This window comes from Melospiza georgiana, chromosome 17 (assembly GCF_028018845.1).
Source record: "Melospiza georgiana isolate bMelGeo1 chromosome 17, bMelGeo1.pri, whole genome shotgun sequence".
NCBI lineage: Eukaryota > Metazoa > Chordata > Aves > Passeriformes > Passerellidae > Melospiza > Melospiza georgiana.
This window is the reverse complement of record NC_080446.1, coordinates 2,688,365-2,701,829: the sequence shown is the minus strand read 5'-3', so window position 1 is coordinate 2,701,829 and position 13,465 is coordinate 2,688,365. Positions and strand designations below refer to the sequence as shown.

Genomic DNA, 13,465 nt, shown 5'->3' with positions numbered 1-13,465 from the left:
GCAGCAGAGCAGGGGGAGTTTGGAAGTCTGGAAGTTTGGAAGTCTGTTGGATTAAGGACTCTGGTTTGGCCAAAGCAGGTGAGATCTGGCTCCAGCTTTGGGCCCAGAGCACACAAGATATCTGCAGCAGTAGAGCAGGGGGAGCAGGCTGAGTGCTGGGCTCCTGCATCCTGCACTGCCCACATCTGCCCTTGTCACCAAATCTCCAGCACACCCATCCCTGATGTCCTGCATTGCTCGTTGCCTGACCCTCAGCTGACCCTGCTGCAGCCAACAGGAACACTGGCATCACTGGCACCTCATCTTCCCCCTCCTCCCGTTCCCTCCTGTGTGCCCTGCTGCCCACCCTGCTCTGGCTGCCCACCCTGCCCTGGGCACCATCTGCTGAGCTTGGGGCTGTCTCCTCTCACCAACTGTCGTCTGTCCTGCCTGGGGGGGCAATGTGCTCACGTTCTGCATCAAAGGACCCTCAGCCCCTCTCTTTGTGGGCCAGCCGGGCTGTCGGAGAGGAGCCAAGCACTTGGCACTCAGCAAGCAAGGAGCATTAATGAAAGCATTGCAGTGAGGTTAGTGCCTCATTAAAGCACTGCTAACGAACCGTCTGCCTTCCAGAAACATGAGATTTTCGCTAACACTTCCTCCTTCTAACTTTATGTATATTTAAATCTTTCTGGGCAGGCAATACCCATTTCTCCAGGCTGCTACAGCATAAACAAAGCCCATTTCAGAGGAGCTGCTCTGGAAGTGCCTTTGGGTGCTGTCTCCAGTCCTGCAGCCTGTCTGTGTGGTCATGGCAGTGTCCTGGGTGACATAAACCCCATCACGGTCTGTGTGGTCATGGCAGTGTCCTGGGTGACATAAACCCCATCACGGTCTGTGTGGTCATGGCAGTGTCCTGGGTGACATAAACCCCATCACTCCCGGGTGCACAGCAGCACTGTGGGATGAAGGCAAGCTCTGAACACACCACTGCCCCTCTTCCAGCCCTGTCACTGCTGCTGGCAGCCTTTGCCAGGTGTGTTTTTGGGGGACAGAGATGTACCCCGAGGTCTGTGAGCATCGCCTGAGCTCTGCTGGGCTGGGGTGGCACTGCTGGCTCAGCCAGGTGTCCCCAGGGGTTTGTACAGGGGGGGTTCACTCTGGGTGTCCCCAGGGGTTTGTACAGGGGGGTTCACTCTGGGTGTCCCCAGGGGTTTGTACAGGGGGGTTCACTCTGGGTGTCCCCAGGGGTTTGTACAGGGGGGGTTCACTCTGGGGCCCCCCAGGCTCCCCAGCACCCTCGGGGCTGGCTGCAGGTGGTGCTCAGACCCCCGGCTGCCCTCGCAGCCCATTGTAAAGCAAATGAATTCTCCCAGGGCTCAGGAATAGCTTGGCAGGGAGCAGAGCAGCTGCTCCGGGACTCAGTGCCCCTGTTTGATTGCATTTGTCTGATTTCAGCAGCCTGTGAGGGGCAGGGGAGCCATGGGGACATCTCAGTGCCGTGGGTGAGCTCACAGCTTCTCCTCCTGGACATCCTCCTCTCACCTCAGGATTTTATTCTCCTGCTCCCTTTGAAGCACACCCAGAGGTGTCACTGTCACAGGACAGTGTTTGATGGATGAATCCATCTCTTTTACCTTACAGGGTAAACACGGTGTTTTTGACAATAAATGCCATTTTCTTGAATGGGAACAAGCAGTCCAAATGGCTTCTGCTGGGTTTCCAAATTGTCTGGAGGGTCTGCCCTGGGGAGAGGGCTGTCAGGAGAGCAAACCTGGTGTTAAACTGGTGGTGTGTGTTGCAGAGACTCAGAGCTGGATGCAGCTGCAGGTTGGTGCTGAGGATGTTCCCCCACTGCTCCCGAGTGTTGTGGGGCTGCCCTGGCACCCTTGGGTGTCCTGCCTGGCGCTGGGGGATGGCCACAGCCTGGGGAAGTTAGTGACTCACTGTGAAATTTCCTCTCCCTTTCAGGCATTGCAACACAGATTTTCCTCTTGCACAGGCCCCAGCTCTGCAGACAGGCACTGCCCTCGCTGCAGGGAAATTGGTAGGATGTCTTGGGGCAAAGGTAAAACTAAAGTACATCAGTAAATGCTAGCAGGATCAGGCCCTTATTCAGGCATAAATCAGGTAGCCCCAGCCAACAATAGAATTACCTAAGTATAAAATCCCATGTAAGCCAGTAAGATCAGCTCCAAACCTGCTATGAATTTGCTTTTTGTTTCCGTGCCAAGAATATATCACTGCTAACTGCTGCAATCAGGGCTGGTCCTTTCAGGATTTTTAAGTGCTTTTGAGCACGTTTATTTCCCATCCCCAGCAGATCCACACAGAACCTGGCCTTCCTTCCCTGGGGCATGCCCCAGCCTGCTTCACCCACAATAAATTGTCCCTATCAGGGAATATTTTTTTTTCTTTCCTGGCTGTTTTTGTTACTGCATTCGGTAAACAAAGGGACAGCAGCAGTGACGATCCAAACCCATTCTTTTTTATTTGCCTGGGAACAGAGTCAACTATTTGTTGGTCTTTTGTTGCTGCTTTTGTTCTCTTTTCAGCCAGAGCCCTTTGGAGCAGCTCGTGGTACCTGTGGGCAGCACGTACTGGAGCTGCAGGATTTGTCACCTGCTGCCACCAGCCCAGGGAGGGGCAGCGAGGAGGACAAGGTGGGGTAGGTACCAGGTGCCGGGTCAAACCAAAGGTGCAGGGCACAATGGTCCCTTCTGTCCCTCCCAGGCAATATGGGAACAGCCTGCAGCAGTGTCCTGGTGGCTGTATGTGCCTCAGTTTCCCCAGTTCTCAGTGCACTGTTTGGAGATGGTGCCCAAGATGAGAGGTCTGGCTGCACCTGGCTGAGCCAGGGTGATGCCAGCTCTTGGGGATGAACTTCTCAAAACACTTGGCAGGAGAAGGGAAGGATGGGCGGGAGGGAAGCTGGAGGCTCTTTTAGCCTGAGGACAAGCTTCTCCTGGCCTCTCCATCTCTGGGGCCTGTGCAGCAGCTCAGGCAGCTCCAGGCTGGTCACTTCTTAGCAGAGACACCAGGAGAAGCACCCTGGCTGCCACTGCCACCCCACCTGTGCCTCCAACCCACACCAGGGCTCTCCAAAAACCCGGCAGAGCTTCCCCTTCCCCATTCCACTGGGACACAGCACAGCCAGGAGCAGGAATGCATTTTCCATGCTTTGGGCACTGGTGTGGGCTGGGGACACCCATCAGAGCCATTTGTCACCCCAGGCCACTCTGGAACAGGGTGGGGAAGCTGCTCTGCTGCCTGTGCCAGGCACAACTCCTGTGCTGCAAACCAAACCTGCAGGGGAGCATCCCCGGGAGCCATCTGGTGCCTCTGAGGCTTTGATGGAGTGGAACAAACCCAGAGCAGCCCAGCAGGCTGGACTGTGAGCCATGCTGAGCCTGTCCTGCCCTGCTCAGGCTGCCTGCCCAGGTGCTCAGGAGTGTGTTGGTGTCTCCTGCCAGTGCTGCTGAGACTTTGCATGTAAAGGAGGATGGTTTGTGGTCAAGAGGTACAAGTGGAGGGAGCAGCATCTCAGAGCAGCATCCCAAACACCAGTCAGGCAGCAGGGCAGCTTGGGGACACGTGGTGTGTGCTCTGAGCCTGTGCCAGCACAGCCAGGACCCAAACCTGCTCCCAGGGCTGAGGGCAGCACAGCAAAAGCACCATGGATGGCTGGAGAGGCTGCCCTGAGCTCTGCTGCTCCTGGGGGTGTCAACAGAGCTGCAGCACACAGGAGGAGGGGTACACATTTGGATCAAGTCCCAAACACACAGAGGCAAGAAAAATGACTCAGGAGAATTCCTCTGGGATTTTACCTCACACCTCGCTTTGTGATGCTCTGAGTTTGCTGTGGAAAGGCACAGCCCAGCTTGGTTGAGTCTCATTACATTGAGCATTTGCTGCCTGGTTTCCAGGAGCTGTGAGCAGCATTTGCCTTGCTGGGAAGCAGGCTGGAGGAGGGATGTGTGCCCTCCACCTGCAGCTGGGGGGGCTGCAGTGACTCACCGATATCAGGGGGCTGCCCAGAAAGGACCTGGGGATGTTTATGTTGCAAGGGCTTCTGGAGTTTTGCTCTGTAATTACAGTTACAGGCAGATTTCAGAGTTTACTCTAAATGAAAAAGGGAGGAATGATTGTTTCTGACTGGTCATGGATTCATTTTTTAATTGTGTACCCACAATGAGTTGTCATGCAAGAAAAATCTAACCCTTACAAAAACTCATTTCAAAATGAGTAACTGCAACATTTTTTCAGTCATTGTCTGAGAAGGCTGTTGCAGGACTGCTGGGACTTCCCTTCTCCCCAGAATGAGATTCTGGTGTAATTAATGGGGCGTTTGGACTCTGATAGCACTTGCTTCCATCCAGTTTCTCATGGAAACCCTCCTGATGCCTCTCAGATCTTCATGAAGGTATGTAAGCTTTACTCCTCCACTTTCTGCCTCCCACAAGGAGAATGGGAACTGGAAAATTCCCCAGGTTCTTGGCAGAGACACTGAGGTGGTGTGGTTCTGCACAAAGCAGCTCTGGCCATGGACCCTGGCAGCAGTTTTATCTTTTGCTGGGCTGGAAATCGTGACCTCAGCCATTGCAGCAGGTGTTGTCTGGAGCAGTCTGCAAGGAAATTGGTTTAAATAGCAATAGCATAATTTATCCATCTGAACTAGCAAAGTGTTAATGTGTCTCAGGGGTGAAACAAAAATTCTGTGAAACTTTCAGGGCTTTTCTTGGTTTTTCTGCACCCAAACAGGCTCTCAGAGCCGTGCCTTATGCTTGTCCATCACTGCCTGGAGAATGCCCAGCACAGAGAGGACATTTCTGCTGATAACAGGAAAGTCAGTGTTTGGTCCTGCTGTCAACAGGTTTTAGCTTGGAGACAAACCTCCACTAATCAGCTGCTTTGTGGCATTTTTGCAGCAAGATAAAAGACGCCTGGAATTATTTGTTGGTCACCAAGCAAATGTTTTTACTGGTGAAATGTTCCAGAGGCTGTTTAGAGTCTGATTGACAAATGTGCCAAAACTCTGCAACCCTCCCCATGCCCTCCCCTCCTCAGAGCCAGGGCTGAGATGGGAGGTGGAGATGATGATGATGGAGCTGTAGATGAAGAAGGAGATGGAGCCACCTCAAGCAATTGCTGCAGGGGTAAGCCGGGGTTGAAGTGAGGGGAGAAGCTCATTTGTTATGCAAATATCTGCCTGAGCCTGGCGTAGACAGTGGAAAGCTCAAATTATTTTAAGCAGAGAAGCAAAGTTCCCTCCATCCCCCTATCCTCTTGGATCCTTGGAAAAATAAAACAAACCAGAAAGCTCTGTGTGAACCATCTGACAATGATCAGCACTTGGCCTTTCTGGCAAGAGCTGGGTGAGCACAGGCGCATGGAAATAGAACAATTAGGGGGGAAAACGGCATTGGAAGCAGCCAGGCTTTGTGTTGTCGTGATGACAGCACCAAGTGATCATCCTGCAGCCTTATCTCTGGGGCCTGCCAGGCACAGCAGAGCTGCAGGGCTGGGGGTTCTCCCCGGGTGACATGCAGAGGAGCTGTGGCAGCTTCCCTGCTGCCTGCTCAGCTCTCGGGGCAAGGAGAGGAGCAAGGATGGCTGTTTTGGGTGCAGGAAACCCTTTCAGGCCCAAAATCGAGGTGGGAGGCTGGCCCATGCAGGGGAGGCACCCGTGCATGGCAGGGACCTTCCTGCACCGGTGACCAGCCACCCCCCCACAGCTTTGCATGAGCAGATGTGCATTTCATGCTGCTAAGAAAACCCTGTCAGGATTTACATAGCGTCCAGGGGCACCAAGGGGACAAAGCCGAGCCTTTCCCACACGGGCAGTGATGCCAGGCTGCCATTTCCATGGGGAGAGCCAGGCCTGTGCCACGTGCTCCTGCAGCACGGGCTGTGTGAGGCAGTGGTGCTGCCTGTGCTCTGCCCACAGGCAGCTGGGGTAAAACCCCATTTTCCAGGCAGGCTGCATCTCTCTGGAGTGGTTTTCCCCTGAGCTGAGCTCTCCCCTGTTCTCAGCATCCTTAAGCCCCTGAGAAGGCCTAGGGGGATGCTGCACTCTGGTGTAGAGGGCTGGGTAGAGCTAGGGAAGAATCAGCTTTTCAAAAGGGGCTTCAGACCAGCCCTAGATCTGCACCAGAAAGATTCCCACTGGTTCTGCAGCCCTATGGTCAAATGGAAGGGCAGCCTTTCTGCCTTACTGGGTGCTGGCACAGTCTAGGCCGTGCTGGGGGAACCCCCCTTTTTCCACGCAGTATTTGTCACACTTCCAATAATTCCTGCTGGGATTTCCTCACAGCCCTGCCCCAAACACATCAGGCTTTGAGCTGTGCTGCATCGCTGCTCCCCAGAGCACAGGGTCCCTGGGGCTTTGCTGGTGTCTCTGAGGGAGGGCAGCAAGGCCATGGGGCTGGGGAAAACCCTTAACAGGACTAAACAACCCCCCAGAAACCCCATCCAGCCTGCAGAGTCGAGTCCAAGCCATTGTGGGCTCTGCTGGCTCCTCAGCACCCCAGGATGCTGTGGGCACAGGTGACATCCCTGTGAGCCCAGGCTCACCTGGTGGGCCACAACAGTCTGTGCTGTGACAGGCTGACACTGAGGGTGGCACTGAGCTGGGTGACACCGAGCTGGGTGACGCTGAGCTGGGTGACGCTGAGCTGGGTGACACTGAGCTGGGGAGGCCCATGAGCCCCTCCCAGGCACAGGGCAGACGAAATGGAATGATTTTCCTTGGCAGGGCCAGGAGATGCTGGCATGACCTCCCCAGTAACCCCAACATGTCTCTGCAGGGCCACCTGCCCCCAGCCAGGTGTGAGCCAGGTGCAGTGGAAGGAGCTGTGGCTTGTGGTACAGTAGCATCTGGACTATTTCCCCTTTGTGTAAAATGCTTTGTTTCCTTAGAGCACTGCAAAGTCTCCACTGTCATTCTAAAACACTTAAAAGCAGTTGCTCTCATGGGCATTTTTTAAATTGTTTGAAAAATTGGTGTGGGCATTACAGTGTTTGCTTTCTCTGATAACTATTTTTAATCTTGTTTTTTTTTCATTAAAAAAAATAAACTGAGATAGATATGAATTGAAACTGCGCCTTTAAATATGACGTGATGTTGGCTGCCCAAAACTAAACACAGAATAAGGGAGAGCTGGAGCATGTGCCTAAGAGCTGAGAAAGGCTAAAGCTTTGAATGCCACTCGCTTGGCAGCGCTGTGAGGGCAGAGCCCAGGAACCACAGCCAGGGCACGGTGCTGGCCAGCTGGCACCAGAAGGGTTAAAGAAGCAGGTTCACCCTGCAAGTAAAGAGCTGGAAATGGCCTCTCCAGGAGGAGATGCTGGCACCCCACTCTTGCCCTTGGCACCCAGCCTGAGAGCCACCAGGGCCCCCTGAAGGACACAGGGCAGCACCAGGAGTGACAAAGGCAGAGAGGGGACGCTTCCCTTCCACGCCCCGCTGGTTCCCAGCTCTGCAGAGGAGCTGTGCAGGGAGCTGCAGCCTCCCCCAGCTCCCATCCTGGGCTCTCTGCTTTTGTTCCTGTGCTGGGGATTTGGCCAAGTGGGGTTTGGCCAGAGCCAAAGGCTGCGAGAGGGCACAGTGCTCCTGCAGCAGCCAAGGATGGGACGGGGGCCCTGCAGCGGGGTCTGTGCGAGAGGGGCACCCCAAAAGGGCAGAGCCTGCCCTGCAGAGCTGGCAGTGCCATGGCACACTCACTGCATGTCACACTCACTGCCATGCCACACCCAGTGCCATGTCACACTCAGTGCCATGTCACGCTCACTGCATGTCACACTCAGTGCAATGCCACATGCACTGCCATGTCACACTCACTGCCATGTCACACTCACTGCCATGTCACACTCACTGCCATGTCACACCTAGTGCCATGTCACACTCAGTGCCATGTCACGCTCAGTGCCATGTCACACTCACTGCATGTCACACTCTGTGCCACGCTGCCTGTAGACCATCGTGCTCCAGGACAGGAGCAGCTCTGTTCTGCCTGTGCTGTTTGCATTTCAGACCCAGCCTTGCTGCAGGGATGGTCCCGGCTGAAGCCAGGCAGGGAGGACAGCAGCACGTGGGAAATGCAGTGGCACAGGCCCTGATGGATGTCATGGTGAGCTATTTTCAGACTTTATCTCGCTAGCCTCTGACAAAAATGTGCTGTGGAGCAGAGCTTATCATGTGCAATTTGGCACATGGGGCCGGTGAGGGGACAGTGGAGCTGGTCCCTGGAGCTGGGGCAGGTGACACTGAGCCAGCAGAGCAGCAGTGGTGGGTGCTGCTGGTGCAGATGTGAGTGTGTGCCACAGGGATGGGCATGGACAGGGTGAAAAAAGGTACCTGAGCCTAAATCCCAGCCCAGGTCTGAATCAGGGGAGTGCCAGCTTTGCCGTGCTCCTGTGTTCCCGGTGTCACCCAGAGCATGAGGATGGAGCATGAAGTTGAGACCTTCCTTACCTCCAGTTTCTAAACTTTGGATTTTCCTAAACAGGGTTGGTTGAAACCAACAGCAGCACCCTGCACTGCTGGGACCCAGGGGCTCTGGGAGTTATCACCCTCAGCCCTTCGGCTGCTGGGGCTGGAGATTAGGGAGCTGCTCCTTATCAGCCCCAGTCCTGCCCCTGTGGGGCTCCCCTTTCGCTCTTACTCACTGCAGAAATGAGTAAGCCTGTTGTAACCACCGTGCTGGGACCTGTGGGGCAGTGCTGATGGGGTGGAGGTTTGTAAAGCATCTCTGCACAGCGGCCTGCAGCAGCCAGGACACGCTGCAGACACCCACAGGGCTGGGGCTGTGCTGGAGCTCAGGACCCTGCACATCCAGGGCTCGCTGAGGCTGGTGAGGATGGCAAGAGTTAATTCTGTGTGTGTGCAAAGGAGGGAGGGGAACCCAAGGCCCTCACATGCCCACAATGTTCAGTGTCTCACTTGCACACAGACCCCCACACCTGCCCCCAAAACCACTGCCTGTGCACAAAGCTCTTGGCCCAGTCTCTGAATTTGTACCAACTCCTGTATGTGTGTGTATCCATCCATCCATCCATCCATCCATCCATCCATCCATCCATCCATCCACCCACCCATCCATCCATCCATCCATCCATCCATCCATCCATCCATCCACCCACCCATCCATCCATCCATCCATCCATCCATCCATCCATCCATCCATCCATCATCCATCCATCCATCCATCCATCCATCCATCCATCCATCCATCATCCATCCATCATCCATCCATCCATCCATCCATCCATCCATCCATCCATCCATCATCCATCCATCCATCCATCCATCCATCCATCCATCATCCATCCATCCATCCATCCATCCATCCATCCATCCATCATCCATCCATCATCCATCCATTCATCATCCATCCATCCATCCATCCATCCATCCATCCATCCATCCATCCATCATCCATCCATTCATCATCCATCATCCATCCATCCATCCATCCATCCATCCATCCATCCATCCATCCATCCATCCATCATCCATCATCCATCCATCCATCATCCATCCATTCATCATCCATCATCCATCCATCCATCCATCCATCCATCCATCCATCCATCCATCCACCCATCCATCCATCCATCATCCATCATCCATCCATCCATCCATCCATCCATCCATCCATCCATCCATCCATCCACCCATCCATCCATCCATCATCCATCCATCATCCATCCATTCATCATCCATCCACCCATCCATCCATCCATCCATCCATCCATCCATCCATCCATCCATCCATCCATCATCCATCCATCCATCCATCCATCCATCCATCCATCCATCCATCCATCATCCATCCATCCACCCACCCACCCATCCAAGCAGGTCTCAGCCCCTGCCTCCTCCAGGATCTCCACACAGCCACCATTTCCAGCAGTTTATTCGACAGCTACAAGAAAATATTCCTGCACTCTCCAGCCCCACGAGGCACATGACCCGGCCAGTGCCAATGGAATAAACATTTGGATTTAATTTATTGTCTCTCCTGCAGGCTGTGTCTCGGCTGGCGGCTGCAGAGGGGCTGGGGCTGCTCCTGCCTGCGGGACAGGGCCCGGGGCAGCCTGGCAGCCTTTGCCCAACTCCATGGGATATTTTTATTTTTTTTCCATTCAAGCCTGTGCAGGATTCCTGGCAGGACTGCAGCTTTCGTCCAGATTGCAGATGCCCAAAATATCTGTATTCTGGGCTGAGCAGACTGAGGCTGAAGTGCCCGGGGTTGGCTGATTGAAGAGGACATAGGGGAATGCAGAAAGACAGACAGACAGAAAGACAGACAGAGGAAAACTGCCTGAGAATGTATGGCAGCAGTGGGCAAAAGGATGGGGGATGCCCCTGGGGTCTGCCCCATCTCCAGCTGTGGCTCTCACACCAGCATGGGATATTTTTACTTTTTTCTCAGTCTGCTGAAGCCTGAGCTCAGTCCAGGGCATGGTTTTGCCCCAGATTAGCTTGTGCTACCAGCCATTAAATTTGGTTGCATTGCTGTTATGTTATGCTTCTCATTTTAAATTATCTTCTAAACTGTGCACACCTGGCATCTTCAGGAGCCAGGATTTGTGAAATAAAAGTTAAAATGCCAGTTGAAATAAGGGATTTATGTGTATTCTTTCACATACACACATGAATGCACACAGCTACTGATAAAAACCACGTGTTTGTTCATACATACATGTTTCTAATCAGATTTATAATGTATATAATATAAACGTTTTTCTACATATAAAATTCATTGGAAACAGGAAACCAAATTAGTTTACCTTACTAAAGTGGCATGAAATAAAGAGCAGTGTGCACTGTTGAAAAGAAGGTAGGATGTGGTTTTTGGAGGACTTTTCTTTCCCCAGGGCTCATTCTACCATGTTTATGTCTAAAACCTGCTAATTTTAAAGCCAGCTCACTAATGGCATGACTCATTTATTTCATTTCACTTTCATTTTGCAGAGCTCAGGGTCTGTTTAAGGTGCTCACATGTCAGCAGCTCGTGGATGCTACAGGAGACCAGGAATGGCCGTGAGTACCTGCACACACTGACCCCCCATTTACCCATGAACAGGAGCCACTCCAATGAGCTGAGTCTGATTTTAAAAGATCTTTTGAGTGTTAAACATGTAATAAGATGCTCAGTGCTATTTTCAAACCAAGACATGTTCCTGGCTGATTTATAAAAGGCCACTGTCTCCACTTTTATGTGGGCAAATGCTTTTAAAAATTGGCTCTTGGGATTTGGGGTGCTCATTGATTCATCCTCTCACAAGCCTCCATCTCTGACCTTTCCATTATCAACTTTTCCATCTCCAACTGCTTCATCATGCTCCTAAGCATGGGCACACAGCTAATAAATCTGTCTTTAATTGCCCTCCCACACTGGGTGGCTTTATCTGAGCCATCATTCCGGTCGCTGTGCCTTGTTGCATCACTCTGCTTCCAGATTTGTGCTGCTGGAGTCAGCAAGAGGATAAAACTGTTATTTAGGTTTGGGTTTAGGTACAAACCCCTCAGTAACACACCCCATGGCTGTGTGGCCCCACATGATGTGTCTGACATGGCTGAGTTGGCTCTGCCTGGGGTAGGTACAAACCCTCTGATTTTATCTCATGCAAGGTCCCATTTTTGATTTTTTATGCACCTGAAACATTGCAAAAAACTTATGTAGGGAAAAAAACCCACAAACCCACCATAAATTCCCTTGCTAAAGACATCAGTAAGGACAGAGAGTCCTGCTGGCCCAGTGGTGCCCGCACCACTAGGATGGAAAAACCTCAAGAACACCCATTGCCTTTGGTACCCAAGGGAGATTTATTTATTTATTCCCCCCAGTTTATCACCCTGTCAGGAAGTTTCCCAAGCCCTGCAGGAGTGGGTGCAGCAGTATCAGCAGGCACAGGTCTATCAGGCGGAGCAGAAGCTTTTCCAGGAACTATCTAGTGCCACACGTGACCGTGCCCGGGCGATACGTGACAGGCATTCACCGGCCGGTCAGTTGACTTTGTTATTCAAACTATTTTAGTGATGGTTTTTAATCCCAGGCTTAAGTTTTTCTTTTTCTATTTTTTTTTTCTCCCTCTTCTTTTTTTACTCTCTGAACAAGGGAATCTCTATGCTGGCAGGATTCGGAGAGGCACAAAGGAGGGAAAAACAAGTTTCAGCCAGAAGAGAGAGAGAGAGAAAAAAAAAGGATGCTGTTAGCATTCCCTGTATTTGAGGGGGTAAAAACATTTTGCTGTCAACTCTGTTTTAAAGGGTAAGTGCTAAAAGCAGCCCAGTTACTATGCAAATAAATGGTGTGCTCAGCCTTTCCCTCTCAGTGCAAACTTGTTAGCCAGGGGAGCTGGGCTGTGGGGATCGGCAGTGTCCCCATGTCCCCAGTGCTCCCATCCCATCCTGGGGACACCCACTGGCTGGGGGTGCCACAGCAAAGCTCTGGACCTTGACAGGAGCCCGTGGGGGTGCCCAAACAAGGTGGGACAGCGTGGGGAGCACTGCAGAGGTGTGGGCTGGGTACCCCCTGCTCCTTGTCAAAAGCAGATTCAGGCAGCTGGCAGCAGAGCCCTTGGCTGTGCCTCTGTGCCAGGGGACACCCAGGGAGAGGGAGTGCCTGGAAAGGGCAGAAATCTCACCCAAGACATGCCCTTTCATGGCAGGCAGGTGGGGAAGGTCTGGCAGCAGCCACCCCGGGGTACAGGGCTGTCTCTCACTCCTGCTGCCAGGTGGAACGGGAGGTGATGCCAGGACATGATGCCAGACTGTGGCTGGGTTCATCCACATGATGACCAGCACCCAGCACTGGTATTTATGGTGGCACTTCCCCATGACAGCAGAGGGGCTGCACATTCCCCAGCCCACACAAGCCAAAGCTCCCCCTGACAGCCCCAGTGTGATGGTTTCCTATAAAAAAGATTTGAATTTGTCATGCAAATCACTGGGCATGTGGGCACAGCTGCTGAGAGGTGGCCTGGGCTGCCAGCATGGCCACAGGGATGTGCCCAGGACAAGGTCTGGCCCCCCAAAGCTGGTCCCACCCCAGGAACTGCCAAGCAGATGGTGCTGCCAAAACCACCCAGCCCTTGCTGCTCCTCCTGGTCCCTTTGGCTCACTGAAGCTTTTAAAACCAGCATTGTGACCCCCCTGCTCGTCCCCTCCCTTGGCTTCTGCCTGGCTGCAGCAGAGCTGAGCTGCCCAGAATGAGCTTTCCTTGTGCTGGGACCACATAAGGAGGTGGAAGATGATGGTCCATCAAGCCATGCACTAAAAAAAAAAATTAAATTATACTGTTAAGCAATTTCAAAATTATTTAAGCACTTGTGCCACCCTGATCAGTCGGGAGCCAGGCAGCCTCTGCCTCTCACCCACACCCCACTGCTGATACTCTGCAGTTTAGCTCTTGTCCTTCTAACACAGCAACCTTTGAGCTCTTCCCACTTTCCCAGCCCAGCACAGGACAGGGAAGTG

The 13,465-nt window shown here is 52.9% G+C and overlaps 1 long non-coding RNA gene across 3 annotated transcripts; it reads left to right on the top strand.

The window, feature by feature from the left end:
* Positions 1-1,180: 1,180 nt before the first annotated feature.
* On the top strand, positions 1,181-12,846 carry LOC131090547 (uncharacterized). 3 transcript variants are annotated; one of them, XR_009115325.1, is made up of 4 exons: positions 1,181-2,647; positions 4,246-5,135; positions 8,012-8,108; positions 10,958-12,846. It is a non-coding gene; the product is annotated as an uncharacterized LOC131090547 (long non-coding RNA). The 3 variants fall into 3 exon arrangements; XR_009115326.1 differs by having other exon boundaries at positions 1,181-4,402; positions 5,047-5,135; XR_009115324.1 differs by having other exon boundaries at positions 1,181-5,135.
* Positions 12,847-13,465: the final 619 nt, after the last annotated feature.